A 15815-nucleotide genomic window follows, 5' to 3' on the forward strand; every position below is an offset into this window, starting at 1 on the left:
CCATATCAGTATAGATATCAGGAGATTTTTCCCCATTGAGATCTAATGTGTTTTCAAAGTGTTCTTTTAATTTTTTTGAGCAGTGTACATTTTTTCTTGTTTGCTATTTTTCACATGACAGTGGAGTCACCCTTTGAGAGAAAACTTCAGACACTGACATTTTCAGTGGATCCAGTGGATGTGCTCATATGACACTGATACAGTTACAGAAAGGGGATTCTAGCCCACAATCATTTTTATAGCACATACTGCAGGTGTAAATGTCAACCTCAAACTTGCCCAAAGTCAGTTGGAAGAAGTATAGCGTACTGAGCCTCCCCGGGGCCTCCGCCCATACCTGCAGCAGCTCTAAAAGGAGCTTGCCAAGGGCGTACGCGTCATTTGGTTGAATTTAATACAAAGATGATCTAGGGTAGAGACAACAGTCGTCGTTCCAGCAATCATCATAATAATCATGTATTTTGAAACAAGAGTTGCTAACCCCTCATTATGACTTTTTCTAGAAGATGAACCATGGATGATCGAGGACTACACTCAATAGAATCCTTTGAAGGTACAACAGCTGAACCATGAGGATTAAATGAAAGTTTGCTGAATAAACAAGTATACCAACTGCAACAGCTGAATGTTGAGAGACAAGTTTTACTTGATTACTCTTCCTTGTAATAATCAGGTTATACCATCATATCCATGAAGTTAAGGAAAGAGGAACCCTTCCAAAAATGTATTTCCTTAAAGTATAACTAAAGGCAAAACCTTTTTTCTAGTTTTTGGATGGAGTGGAGAGGGATTAGATCGCTTGTCAGGTTACTATTGCTGTCTGTGCCCCCCCTTAAGGAGATTCACCCTCTCTATTTGTCCTCTTTTTCACGATTACCGAAAGTAAAAGAAAAGACCAAATTTTGGGTAGCCCCCAAAAAAGTAATAAATTGGGACACTGGTTCTGGTGACCTGGGGCTTCCCAATGAATTCCCTTAATTTGCAGGGATTTCCTCTTCCTGTTTGGCTATAGGACAGGATGAAGGGAAATCTCCCCAATGGGACACAGATGGCAAAAAAAAATCTGACAGAGGTTATAACCCTCCCTTACTCTATCCAAAATGAAAAACAGTTATTTTAACCACATCCCGACCAGCTGTTGCATATAAACGGCCGGACGGTGGCAGTGCAGGGTCGGGTGGCCGTCTATAAACGGCCTCCCCGCACCCTGCTTGTGCGTGCTCCCTGGGAGCGCGCAGTGATCACATGCAAAGTAGTAAGCAAGATGTCACTTGTGACATCATTGCTTACTACGTGTGAAATCTGTGAATGATCACATGGTACAAGGCTATTCACAACAGCCTTGTACCATGTGACAAGCTTTGACCAATCACAGCTCACTCAGTACTTCTCAATGAGTGCAAGAATGCAGACAGAGAGAAAGAGAAATGATTGCTTTTACATTCTACAGTCATGGCCGAAATTGTTGGCACCCTTGATATTTTTCCTGAAAATCAAGTATTTCACACAAAAAAGGTATTGCATTAACACATGTTTTGCTATACACATGTTTATTCCCTTTGTATGTATTGGAACAAATATAAAACAGAGGCAGAAAAGCAAATATGACATAATGTCACACAAAACCCCAAAAATGGGCTGGACAAAAGTATTGGCACCCTTAACTTAATATTTGGTTGCACACCCTTTGGAAAACATAACTGAAATCAGTCGCTTCCTATAACCATCAATAAGCTTCTGACACCTCTCACCCGGAATTTTGGACCACTCTTCCTTTGCAAACAGCTCCAGGTCTCTCTTATTGGAAGGACACCTTTTCCCAACAGCAATTTTAAGATCTCTCCACAGGTGTTCAATGGGATTTAGATCTGGGCTCATTGCTGGCCACTTCAGAACTCTCCAGCGCTTCTTTGCCATCCATTTCTGAGTGCTTTTTGACGTATGTTTGGGGTCATTGTCCTGCTGGAAGACCCAGGATCTTGGACGCAAACCCAGCTTTCTGACACTGGGCCCTACAGTGCGACCCAAAATCCTTTGGTAATCCTCAGATTTCATGATGCCTTGCACACAGTCAAGGCACCCAGTGCCAGAGGCAGCAAAACAACCCCAAAACATCATTGAACCTCCACCATATTTTACCGTAGGTACTGTGTTTTGTTCTTTGTAGGCCTCATTCCGTTTTCGGTAAACAGTAGAATGATGTGCTTTACCGAAAAGCTCTATCTTGGTCTCATCTGTCCACAAGACGTTTTCCCAGAAGGCTTTTGGCTTACTCAAGTACATTTTGGCAAACTGTAGTCTTGCTTTTTTATGTCTCTGTGTCAGCAGTGGGGTCCTCCTGGGTCTCCTGCCATAGCGTTTCATTTCATTTAAATGTCGACGGATAGTTCGCGCTGACACTGATGCTCCCTGAGCCTGCAGGACAGCTTGAATGTCTTTGGAACATGTTTGGGGCTGCTTATCCACCATCCGGACTATTCTGCGTTGCAATCTTTCATCAATTTTCCTCATCCGTCCACGACCAGGGAGATTAGCTACAGTGCCATGGGTTGCAAACTTCTTGATAATGTTGCGCACTGTGGACAAAGGCAAATCTAGTTCTCTGGAGATGGACTTGTAACCTTGAGATTGTTGATATTTTGCCACAATTTTGGTTCTCAGGTCCTCAGACAGTTCTCGTCTCCTCTTTCTGTTGTCCATGCTTAGTGTGGCACAGACAGACACACAATGCAAAGGTTAAGTGAACGTCTCTCCTTTTTATCTGCTTTCAGGTGTGATTTCTATATTGCCCACACCTGTTACTTGCCCCAGGTGAGTTTACAGGAGCATCACATGCTTGTAACATTCTTATTTATCCGCAGTTGTGAAAGGGTGCCAATACTTTTGTCCAGCCCATTTTTGGAGGTTTGTGTGACATTATGTCGAATTTGCTTTCTTTCCTCCCTTTTTTTGTTTTGTCCCAATACACACAAAGGGAATAAACATGTGTATAGCAAAACATGTGTTAATGCAATACGTTTCGTGAGAAATACATGATTTCCTGGAGAAATATCAAGGGTGCCAACAATTTCGGCCATGACTGTATATGGGTGTAAAAGCAATCAGTGTAAAAAAAAAAAAAAAAAAAAAAAATCTTCATCACCCCCCCCACAAGTAGTACAGTGTCCCCATGGTGACACTGTACTGCTAGGGTGACAGTATGTAAAAAAAAATAAATAATAATATAAAAAAAGTAAAAAAAAAGTTTAAAAATTATAATTTTTGGTTATAAACTAATTTGGATTTTTTTTTTACTAAAAAGATAACGGAATAAATTTTGGCAAAGATTTATGATGAAATATTATTTATTTGCAAAATTTTATAAAAAAAACACTTTTTTTCAAAATTTTTGGACTTTTTCATTTACATAGCAAAAAAAATAGAAATCCCAGCAGTGAATAAATACCACCAAAATAAAGCTTTATCTGTGTAAAAAAAATGGTAAACAATTAATTTGGGTACAGTGTTGCATGACCGCGCAATTGTCATTCAAAGTGTGAAAGCACTGAAAGCTGAAAATTGCCCTGGTCAGGAAGGGGGTAAAAGTGTCCGGTCTGGAAGTGGTTAAGAAATAGAAGGAGAAGAAGAAGATTATAACATGCTGTATGTTGGAGTAATTAATGTAACATTTTCAGACAATGGAGCTCATAATAAAACCTTTTAGTCTTGGTGCATGTAAAATCTTTAGAAAGGGGTATTCAAACATTTCATTATGAGCCACATTATATATTTTACAAATATTTGCAGGCTGAAAAAAACATATTTTTACAAATGAAAATGAAACCTTAAATTTAAGTGAATAAATAATTTTTACTTTGAGCTTTTTTTGTTATCAGCATGACATGATTCAGAACAACAAAGAAATACCTTCAGTAAAGCAATGCAAACACATTCCTAATAAAGTAGAAAAATGTTCCAACCAAAATACATTTTTATTTTCAGTCTGCACCTTTCTCATCCACGTCCCTTTACATCAGGGTCGCCATCATAATCCACATCAGAGTCCCTCCTTACACCAGAGTGCACATAATAGTCCGCCCTCACATCAGGGTCGCTATCAGAGTCCCCTTAAGTCAGAGTCCATATCAGAGTCCCTTCTTACATCAGGGTCCACATCAGAGTAGAAACTGTGCACATCAGCTGTGGGCCAGATGTTGGCTGTATCAATATACTTTTCAGGGACATTTAGCTCTGGTTCCCACTGATGCGGTGCTGAATTCACAGCGTTTTCAGTGCGAATTCCGCACCGCATCAGAATCTCACCCCGTTCATGCAAACCGCTGCGGGTGTGTAATTTAAATTAACAACACCCCAAAAGTGGTCCACAAAACGCGGTGCGATGTGAAGAATCGGATCACATAGGTGTGAATACCCATGTGATCCGATTCTAGTGCGGACCCAAAAAAGGGTCCTGTACGTTTTTGGTGCGGGTGCGGTGTGAACAGAGCCATAAAAAATGTATGGCTCCGATCGCACTGCACACAAATCGCATGTGATTTGTACAGTAATGTTGTGTAGTTCCTGTGCAAATCACATGCGATGTACCGCACCGCACATATGTGAACCCAGGCTTATAGAGGAGATTGTGATTGATCCTTTTCCCCCTAGTGCCTGGTACGGGGACTGCTGCATTACTTCCTCTTGGCAGAGTGAATCCGGTTCTTCTGATGGCGGAGGATGTTGGGATCTGTAGTCTTGTAGCCGATGTGTGCTGTGTTCCTGAGTGCTGATTGAACTGCAACCAATGAGGAGCTGCCAAAGAAGAGCAGATATGTTCTACAGCAAGGGACTGGTTCTCTCTCTTGGTGCGGGGTTCAGAGCTGAACACGGGGACTTCTGTTCCCCTACAGAGACAGATTGCGGGCCTACTGCTGTGGGACTCTCCAAATCCCTGCAAACAGCCAAGAGCCTGTGCAAGAACTCTGGTTCCTAGAAGGCTGTGCTATCCATGGGATTAGTGAGAGGGCGGATGCTCAACCTCTTTATATCATACTCTAGAGACACTACATACAGACACCTTTACACCTCAGTAGCAGGAGATCTTTGCTTTGAGCATTACCACAGCCTATCTGTTTAACTTCACTGAATTACCAGTATTCACTACTGTTTATGGGCGCCACCATTGACAGAAAAAGACAATGGATATCACCATATCCAGAACTTTAAACATCACAGGACTAAAATTGCAATCTCTAGTTAAAGGGATCTTTTCTCTTCTAAGGCCATTGTTATTCAAATGAGGGTACTTATATCTCTTTATGTCAGAGTATACATTTACATACAGTAATTCTCTGCATCCTCCATTGTGGCACCGGAGACTTAGAGGGAGCTCATAAGTCAACAAGCCTTTTCTTCCCCCTCTTACTGCTGATGTTGCAGTTTTGAAGCATACTGCTCATGACTGTATAATTTGTTATATGTTGCTAAGTGATTATTCCTATTTTCCAAGTGTTCTGTTTTATACATTAACCAAGGTTGTAGATACTAAACTCATTATACCTGTGGTCTACTCTTTTGAACAAGTCTAATATAGAGGCATTACTGAAGAATTGTGTCTCTTGCATTTATCATATACTATAGAAATATGTCTGAACCCAGAATGTCAGAGGAGTCGGGAGGCTTGCAAGGTCAGAAATTCCACTGGGGACAAGCAATATTAAGCGACCCCTGTGGGGGAAGAATCAGGGGTGTATTTACCACTAGGCATTTGCCTAGGGCGGCATTTTTCAGGGGGGAAGCACTGCCCTTCGAAAGAATGGACGGAAGAAGGGACGCATGCGGCATGGGGACCTGTTGGGTTCCGAGAAAGGTTGCGGGTTTCATGACAGTGTATGCACAGCCCAACTCAGGGATGTCTGGAGCTGTGAAGGTGAGTGTTTTTCTCTTTCTCGCCATGGGGGATGGTGGCTGGTGTTTGACGGCAGTGGTAGTGGAAGGCTTTCACGGGTGGATGTCAGGGGTGTTGTTGGTCAATGTCAGGCTCTCTCTGCGGGGGGTGCTGATTTTTGTGTTGTCTAAGGTAGCACAAAACCTAAATACACCACTGGGTAGAATAACACCTGCTTTAGGGAAGCGATTCTGAACCTTTTTCATCAGTCATCGCACCTTTTAAAGGTATGCAAAATCTCAAGGTGCCCCAAATTAATTATACCTTGTTTTTTTTCAGGACACATTGGGCCTTCATTTAGTAGTAAATGTCATGGATATCTCTCGAATTTGTCAGTATAAAAAAAAAAGCTATATATTTTATGCTATTACCATGACTACTACCAAAAATAAAGCAAAATAAATTCTACCCCTGATGTGCACGAGGATATCACAAATGTGTGTATTGTTTGTACCCATACTGTTACCAAGAAACAATTTTGGGATTTTGCTTTTTTAATTAATCCTACATACTGACACAAAATGTAAAACTTTTTTTTCCTACTTAAAACACACTGACCCAGCAAGTCTGTGAGGTGGTGTAGCATGGTTTGGATACAGTAAACTTGAAACTTGTATTGAATAGAATGCCTACGTTACAAACACCCTGGCGGGAGTGTGACGTAAGGGAAATAACTCACAATTTAACACAGTCAAAGAGGTGGCTGAGGAGAGATGCTGACAGTGTCTGTTTCAGAGGGTGATATGCGGCCTTGCCAGTCCAGTACCAAGAGGAGAGGCTCCTTTCCAGAATAGTGAATCTCTAGCTTGTCCCTTCTCGTTTGGAACCTTTCTCTGCCACTAGTTATTTTCCCTAACACGTAGGGACTCACTCCCTACACTAGTCACTCTGAAAATGCATGCCAAAACCTGGGGGGCAGGGAGCTAACTAGACCCTGCTAACACAAGATCGCCACCAAGAGTCACATGGCCACAGTGTAGCCAACCAGAAAGCAGCCCCACTGACCTGGGAAATCATAGAGAAACGGTGTTTAAATTGGACTTCTTCTCAGGGCTGTGGTACCAGTCAGATCAAGTGCCACCTACAGTGTAGAAAACAGACTGCACCTGCCTACAAGTCGAATTCAGGAAAGAAACTTTAAACTAGGTGGTACTGCAACCCCACCAGGCTCCATGTTGTTTTCCTTCAAATCCCTGACATTTCCTGTAGGTGTCAAAACCATCAGAGTACCTGGGAATTCATATGGTGGGCCTCACCCCCTTCTGGTCATTCATTTTTGACATATATGTTAGACACTCAAACTACTCTTATCTGTTCTTCCAGGTTTTATAGCCTCTGTTAAGAAGGGCCTCCTATGGGTTTTTTTTATAGCTGCTATCCCCAGAAACTGGAAATCTACCACTCAGGGGCGGACTGACAACTCATGGGGCCCCCCGGGCAATAGGGGATCATGGGGCCCCTGTGTCCTTGTCCAAACTCAAAAAAGCCTATGAAAAAGGTACCAGGGGCATCTCATGGGGCCCCCTACTGACCTCGGGCCCTCAGGCAGTGCCCGAGTTTCCAAATGGTGAGTCCGCCCCTGCTACCACTCCACCATCCTTATGATATGAGTGGATGAAATGGAGCTCCTGAAAAGAGTGGAAGAAATGACTGCAAATTTATATGACATATATTCTAAATTCTCTGAAATATGGAGTCCTTGGGGGCCTTTGCACTACCTCACAATTTAGGGAAAGTTATCCAATGACAGAAAGGAAAATGATAAAACCAAATTAGGTATGAACCCTTTATAGAGACAGGATGCCTCCCTTCCCCTATACCTCCTCCTCTTCATCCTACTCTTTCTTTTCTCCTCTTTATTACCCCTCTATACATGTTTTATCCATTTGAAGACCAGGCCTTTTCTGACACTCTTTGTTTACATGTAAAAATCAGTAATTTTTTTGCTAGAAAATTACTTAGAACTTGCAAACATATTTTTTCTAAAAGCAGAGGCCCTAGAGAATGAAATGGTGGATGCTGCATTTTTTTATGTCATGTGGTATTTCTGCAGCGGTTTTTCAATTTTTTTCCTTTTTAAAAAATACACTTTTTTGAATTTTAATGCACAAAAACACAATATAATACCCAATTGTTTGGTAAAATATAAAAGATGATTTTAAGCCAAGTAAAGCGATACCAAACATACCAAAAATTGCGCACACCTGTGCACTGGTGACAAACTACATACATTTTATTATCTTCAGCAAAGATTTAAAAGACTTTACAGGTTACCACTTTAGATTTACACTGGAGATCTGGTGCTAGAATTACTGCTCTTGATCTGACAGTGACGGTGATACCTCACATGTGTGGTGCGATCATCATTTATATATGCATGCGAGACTGGTGCTTGTGTTTGCCTTTGCATGTGAGCACAAGATGCTTTTTAAAAATGTTTTAAGTATTTTTTTTCTTTTATTTTTACACTGTCCCTATATAGATAAATATAGGGGCGGTGTAAAAATAAAAGAAAAAAATACTTAAAACTGTCCCTATATTTATCTATTTATTTACTTTTTGTCACTTTTATTGTTATTACAGGGAATATAAATATATATAAATATAATATATAATAATAATATATATATAATATAATAATATAATAAATATTACATAATATAAATATTATATAATATAATAAATAATATAATATATATATAATATAATATAAAATATATATAAATATAATATAAATATACCCTGTGATAGCAACAGGCAGTGACACGTACTCTTTATTAAGAGATCTAGGGTCTGTTAGACCCCCTATCTCCCCTCTGCCATTCATAGCTTCTGATCATGCCAACATCAGTATGATCCAATGCTTTTCTCAAACCACTAAGGTTTTTTTTACATCTGTCAGTGAGGAAATGCTCATCGCTTCTGATTTCTTAGACCACAGAGATGATCGGAGCCATCCTAGGCTTGGCTGGGATAGGCTGTGGGGCGGTAAAAGCACGGCTCGACCGCAGGGTTTTACCAATACCCAACCACTAGTATGAATGAGACCTAACCTAGACCAGGTCCTAATCTAAGTATTTTTTTCCCCAACAAAGGTTTTTTTTTTTTTCTTCTTCTGTTTGTTTGTTTACAAAGACCTCTCCTCTAGCAAGGTGAAAAGGATACAAAGTATCTTTTTTTCCTCACAGAGAAGAAACAGTACAGGAGTGAGTTTTAACAACAATGATCACTATGATTGGCTGTGATGCCAGCTTGGCTCCTAAAACAAATATACACCGTATATGTGTGGCACCATGGAGTACACACCGTATATGTGTGGCACCATGGAGTAACGCCTACCACATAGGGTTCCACCTCATCCCTTTAAAACCGAACTCATACTAATTACACCCAAGTTCTGTGGATGATTAAGTGGTAATTAAACTCACACTGTGCCTGAAATCTACATGAAATTATCCTCAGAACCTGTGTGATTAGCATGTGCTTGGTTTTAAAGCGGTAGTAAACCACATAAAAAAAAAAAAGAATTAAAAAACCTCTGCAAGGAAAAGGCATAAGGTGCTAGTATGCATTGTATACAAGCACTTTCACGGGGCTCCCCGAGGCTTCCATCTTCATCCAGTCTTCCTTCTGGGTTTGCGAGCTCTGGCCGGCTGACTGGCCAAGGCGCAATGATGTCATTGCCACGCATGCGCTCGAGAGTCCCAGGCCATGGCACAGTTCTCTGAAGGAATGGCATGGGTATGCCGTTCCTTCAGAGCGCATGCGCTGAATGTCAAAAAGGGATAATATCCCCTAAACGGTGCATGTTTAGGGGATATTAAAGTGTTACTAAACCCACAGCAGTAATATCAGTCTGTATATGCAGTAAAATATGCTTGTTATACTCACTGTGGAATCTAAGGGGTTAATCCTCTGCATTGTATAAAAAGGCCAATTGATCCTGTCTTCTCTGATCCTCCGCTTTTTCCAGTGTCCCCCTCTTGTCTCCTGATAAGACATATCATGTGGAGACACTGCACATGCTCAGTTTGATGTTGTTTTTTTTTCTTGGAGAGTGTATGTAATCAGCACAGAGCCAATCAGCACTGTTCAGACAGAGGTCAGGGGTTCTACATCCTACTAGAGAAAACCCCTCCAACAATCTTTAACCAGTGCTCTGCTGGACACAGATAGAAGTCACAAGACTGCTCTAACTGCTGATAAGAAAAGGTATTTAGCAGTTTATAGTTACTAAAATAACTGCATTTCCATGTTCTGTGTACTGTGGGAGACCAGATATAGTGAACGCAGGGTCCGGGGAGACCAGATATAGTGAATGCAGGGTCCGGGGAGACCAGGTATAGTGAATGTGGGGTTCGGGGAGACCAGATATAGTGAATGCAGGGTCCAGGGAGAGCAGATATAGTGAATGCAGGGTCCTGGGAGAGCAGATATATTGAATGCAGGGTCCTGGGAGACCAGATATAGTGAATGCAGGGTCCGGGGAGACCAGATATAGTGAATGCAGGGTCCGGGGTTTAGTAACACTTGAATTGTACCTGCAGGTAATCTTTATTATAAGCTTACCTACAGGTAAAATTATTGCAGAAGAGTTTACTACCACTGTAAAGGGATGAGGTGGCAACCCCACTACCACAATGAGCATGCACCCAGCACAAGCATGTTCTTCATATATGCAGCACCACAGAACAGAACCTACAAGCAAGGCAGATGGTAGAATCCTCAACGCTAGGACATTGTGTTTTGACAGCGGGTTCAATGATTGGCTGCAGCTGCTGATCAAAGAAAGGTTCCCGACATGTCCGTTCAACAGAAGTAAATCTAACAATCGAAGAGGGAGGGCCACATACAGATCAAAATTCAGCTGATTCCTGTGAAATCAGCAAAATTTCAATCTATCTGTACACGCCTTAAAATGTTACTAAACCCGGACCCGGCATTCACTATATCTGGTCTCCCACAGTACACACAACATGGAAATTCAATTATTTTAGTAAATATAAACTTCTAAATACCTTTTCTCATCGGTAGTTAGAGCAGTCTTGTGACTTCAGCAGAGCACTGGTTAAATCTTGTAGAAGGAGGTTTCTTTCTACTCTAGGAGGATGCAGAACCCCTAACCTCTGTCTGGACCAGGGGCGGGCTGACAACTCATGGGGCCCTCAGGCAATAGGGGATCATGGGGCCCCTGTGTCCTTGCCTAAACTCAAAAAAGCAGTGCCCGAGTTTCCAAATGGTCAGTCCGCCCCTGATCTGGACAGTGCTGATTGGCCCTGTGCTGACCACATGTACCCTCCCAAGCAAAAAATAAACCTGTCTAGCAATACACACCAAACTGAGCATGTGCATGTGACCACTGGTTCAGTCTGTATCAGGTGGTCATTTCAACAAGAGGAAGGGCAGAGAAGAAAAGATCAAACAGTTATTTTACACAATGCAGAGGATTAACCCTTTAGGTTCCACAGTGAGTATAACAAGCATGCTTTACTGCATATACAGACTGATTTTACTGTTGTGGGTTTAGTAACATTTTAACCCCTTCCCATCTACGGGAACATTTTTTTGGAAAAAAATGGCATTGGGGTTAAAATCATTTGCTCGTATGTGATGCCTTGTCTGTATATCACTTCTTTGCCGTACAGGGACATCTATAGCTCCTTTTCACCTATAATCACCATTACTGTTTGTACACACACTTGCTGGTTCATACGACACAGCTGGGGATCCTATAAACAGCCAGACACTTGGAATTCAATCAGCTCTCTTCTCAGCAGGGGGACCTGTCTGCTGAGCGTTCACCAGGAACAAGGACTGCAGGAAAAAATGCTGCAACCTGTACTGAACTGAATACATCAAAAACATATCTGAACCACTCCGCTCAATCCCAATCATTGATGGGTGAATCTGTTGGGGCGCTATTCACCAAAGGCTTTAAATGTAGTGAACCCGATCTCTGTATGCCAACTTACCCCTGGATCCCATCTATGCGGCCATGCGGGACGCGTTTTGCACGGGCACGACAGCCCATTCATTTGAATGGACTCCCGTGCCTGTGACACGCAGGGAAAAAAATCCATGCACTTCTTTGGAAAATGCAGCCCACATGGGAACCATTAGAACTAATGGCACCCGCCCACAGGTCCGCATTTCTCTGTGCAGGTGGTGCGGCTGCACGGATTTTCGTGTGGATCCGCAGCGGCACCACCCGCAGAGATGTGAACCTAGGGTTACAGTTGATCTCAATTACTTCCAGTTTTGTTATCTATGTACTGGAGGTAATTACCTTTTAATTGGGGCATTGTGGCCTCCTGCACACTGTATGTTTAACCACTTCAATACCGAGCACTTATACCCCCTTCCTGCCCAGGCCAGTTTTCAGCTTTCAGCGCTGTTGCACTTTGAATGACAATTGTGCGGTCATGCAGCACTGTACCCATATGGTATTTTTGTCATTTTTTTCACACAAATAGAGCTTTCTTTTGGTGGTATTTAATCACCACTGAGTTTTTTATTTTTTGCTAAATAAAACAAAAACACCTAAAACGTTTGAAAAAAACCACACTTTTCTTCATTTCTGTTCTAAAGTTTTACAAATAAATAACATTTCTTTATAAATTTAGGTCAAAGTGTATTCTGCTACATTTCTTTGGTGAAAATAATAATAATAGTTGAATTTGTATTTTCTTTTCAAATGTTTCTATTCATTTTTTTATTTTTTATTACATTTTAAATTTTTTTTACGATTTCATTTTTCGGCACACTGTGACCAAAGCAATACAATGTGACCATAGTCACATTGAACTACTCTGGGCAAGTGATCAGGATTTTTTTTAACACATTATGATTGCTAATACCAATGTATTTAATTGATATTTGCAATCGTTACTGAATGAAACTGATTCATTCAGTCTTTTCTTGTGATTAGCTGTGATTGAGCAAAGCTACGGCGTGCCCTGCCACCTCTCTTTTCATTGGCTTACTGACTGTGATTGAGAGCAGAGGGAGCCAATGGCTCTTGCTAGCTGTCTCAGCCAATGAGGAGGCAGAGACCCGGGACAGCGAACGCTGTTATGCACATCGCTGGAACACGATGAGGCTCAGGTAAGTATTGAGGGGGCTGGGGGCACTGCTGCACACAGAAGGCATAGAAAGCATGAAGGTAAAAAACCTTGAGCCTTTACAGCCACTTTAATGATGTTTTTTCTCCTACGGGAGTATGCAGCATCAAAAATGCTGTAAAAAGCTGTGTTTTTGCATGCGCGTTCCTGCGCGTTAATGCGTGTTCCCGTCTGGTGTTAATGCACTCTATTGGCCACAATTCTGGTCATTAGAGTACATTGATATGGGAGTTCACAATAATGCATGGGTGCTTTTGAACGTAGTGTTGTGTGTGTGGTGTTTTTTTATTGCTCAAAAGCTCCTCTCCTGAATGCACAAGTGATGTTTTTTCCCCCCTGTATGTTAACACCCCTTTGTAGAAGCTGGAAGAGGAAAAGAAGGTCAGTGTATTAAACATATCACGCATGTTAGCATCTATAAAAGAGCTAACAGCTATTGGGCTCCTTTCACGCTGATCTGCAGGACCAACACAGTGCATCTGTGGCTTTTCTGTGGCTTAGCTGCTCTGAGCCATTTAGGCCCCTTTCACACGGGCGTTCCATATGTCCGTTTCCAATCTGTCCATTTATGCATGAAAAATGGACACCCATGTATTCTATGGACTAGCAGATGTAAACGGATTATCTGTTTACATCCGTTAATGTCCATTAACATTCGTGTTTGTGAACAGAAGAAAACCCTTTGGACAAAAATGGATTTAAACGGACAAAATGCGGATGTAAACGTACAAACAAATGGAAAAAATGGATGTAAACAGATGAAAACCAGATATAAACAGATGAAAAATGGATGAAAAACGTATGAAAAAACAAATGTAAACTGATGAAAATACGTATGCAAAAAACAGATGCAAAACGGATGTAAACTGATGAAAAACTAATGTAAACTGATGAAAACCGGATGAAAAAACTATGTAAACTGATGTAAAACGGATGTAAACTGACTAAAAACTGACGTAAACTGATGAAAAACTGACGTGAACTGATCCCTTTTTTTTGGAAAAAACATGACTGCACTGATGGAAAAAAACAGACCGCCCGTGTGAAAGGGGCCTTAGACTTCTATTATAACATGTGGGTTTGATGCACTGTCTGAAAGCACACCAAGACTCCTTAATATGGGAGTTTTGGTGCGTTTTCAGAATTTGCACCACACCTGCAAGATATAACAGAAGTCTATGGCAAAGAATAACCAACCCACAAGAGGGCTGCAGGGCAAACCGCAATACATCAGGGTGAAAACAGCCCTTATAAGGGTCTCAGGACAGTAAGGGCTCATTTTCAGCTTGGGGGGTGGTAAAACCCCATAATTGAGATGTGTTTTTTACCACTATGTGTGCTGTTGGTAAACTGCATTTTACAGTGTGGAAAAATGCCAGTCTTTGCATGTGTGAAATGGCCCTTACTCATAGGTCCCATTAACAAGCGATTAGCTGCGTGCCCGTACAGGGCTGTGTCTCTGCATCCTCTTGCCATCAGTTCTATAGATGTCTATTGGGACATGCGGCTGCACGGACACAGCTGGGGTGTAGCAATGCGACATTCATGCGGGTGCGTGACCCTGAGTATGTTTGGGGTCATGCACCTGTATAGTTGTCACATTGGGTAGCCACAGTTGTGTCAGTGCAGCCCTGTGTCCTAATAAACATCTATGGGACTGACAACCTGGGGATGCATGCAACACCCGTGCATCCCTCTGGCAGTAACACATGGCCCTGCAGGGGGCTAACTATCTATGTGAATAGGCCCCTACCACTGGTGAACAATAGGAGACACAAAACTCTTTGTATGAGATACCCCTACTGAGATCTGGCTCCGGAATTCTGTACTCTAATAATGGCTCCACAAGGAACCTAGAATATTTTTTATTTTATATAGAAAATGTCACTCTTAAAATAAAAACGACAGAAGTTTGACATGCCTTCTCCTTTTTTGGGAAATTCCAGATTCCCGTGTAGCAGCGTATATCTGTGACTCGTGTAAATGAGGAATAACAGTATTTCTACCATCAGAAAACTATGGTCCGACCACATGAAAGGAGCCGCCTGGAATTTTCAAACTTAGTTTTATGATGCGTCACGTCTGATTGTTTTTTGGTTTCTGTCGCTGAAATGAGCCATAATGGCCGGAAGCCATGTTTAATGTAACATGAAGCTGTCTCCTTCAACAATTCCATCCAGTTCTTTACAGTTTATATAGATGGCAATCAGCATTTTGTGTCGCCCTTGTTGGGTGGACGTTTGGGCACTCCCATTCTCATTACACTAAGGAAGAAATACACCGAGCGGCCATAACTTCATGACTATAAACTAATATTGAGTAGGTTCCCTTTTGTTGCCAAAACAGCCCTGAACCGTTGAGACATGGACTCGGCTAGACCTCTGAAGGTACGCTGTTGTATATTACCCCAAGCCATCAGTAGCAGATCCTTCAAGTTCTGTAAGTTGAGAAGAGTGGAACCTCCATGGATTGGACCTATTTTTTCAGCACATTCCACAAATGCTTGATTGGATGGAGATCTGGGGAATGTGGGGGCCAAGTCTACACCTCAAACATGTTGTGTTCCTCAAACTATTGAGGGAACTCGCTTAAAATGGTAGAGCTTTTCATTTAAAGCACACAGCGACTCGCTTCTTTAAGGGCCTTTTTGCCCAATTTTATTTAAACAAATGTCCCATAACATAAAGCTTCCCACGCAGGGGTGTCCACCATCAAACAAAACAACGATTCAGCCTCCTGGCTTATACTCAGCTTGATGTCTGTCTCCT

The sequence above is a fragment of the Staurois parvus genome, unplaced genomic scaffold, assembly GCF_062004578.1.
Source record: "Staurois parvus isolate SC_StPar_1 unplaced genomic scaffold, SC_StPar_1.0 ptg000432l, whole genome shotgun sequence".
Taxonomy (NCBI): Eukaryota; Metazoa; Chordata; class Amphibia; order Anura; family Ranidae; genus Staurois; species Staurois parvus.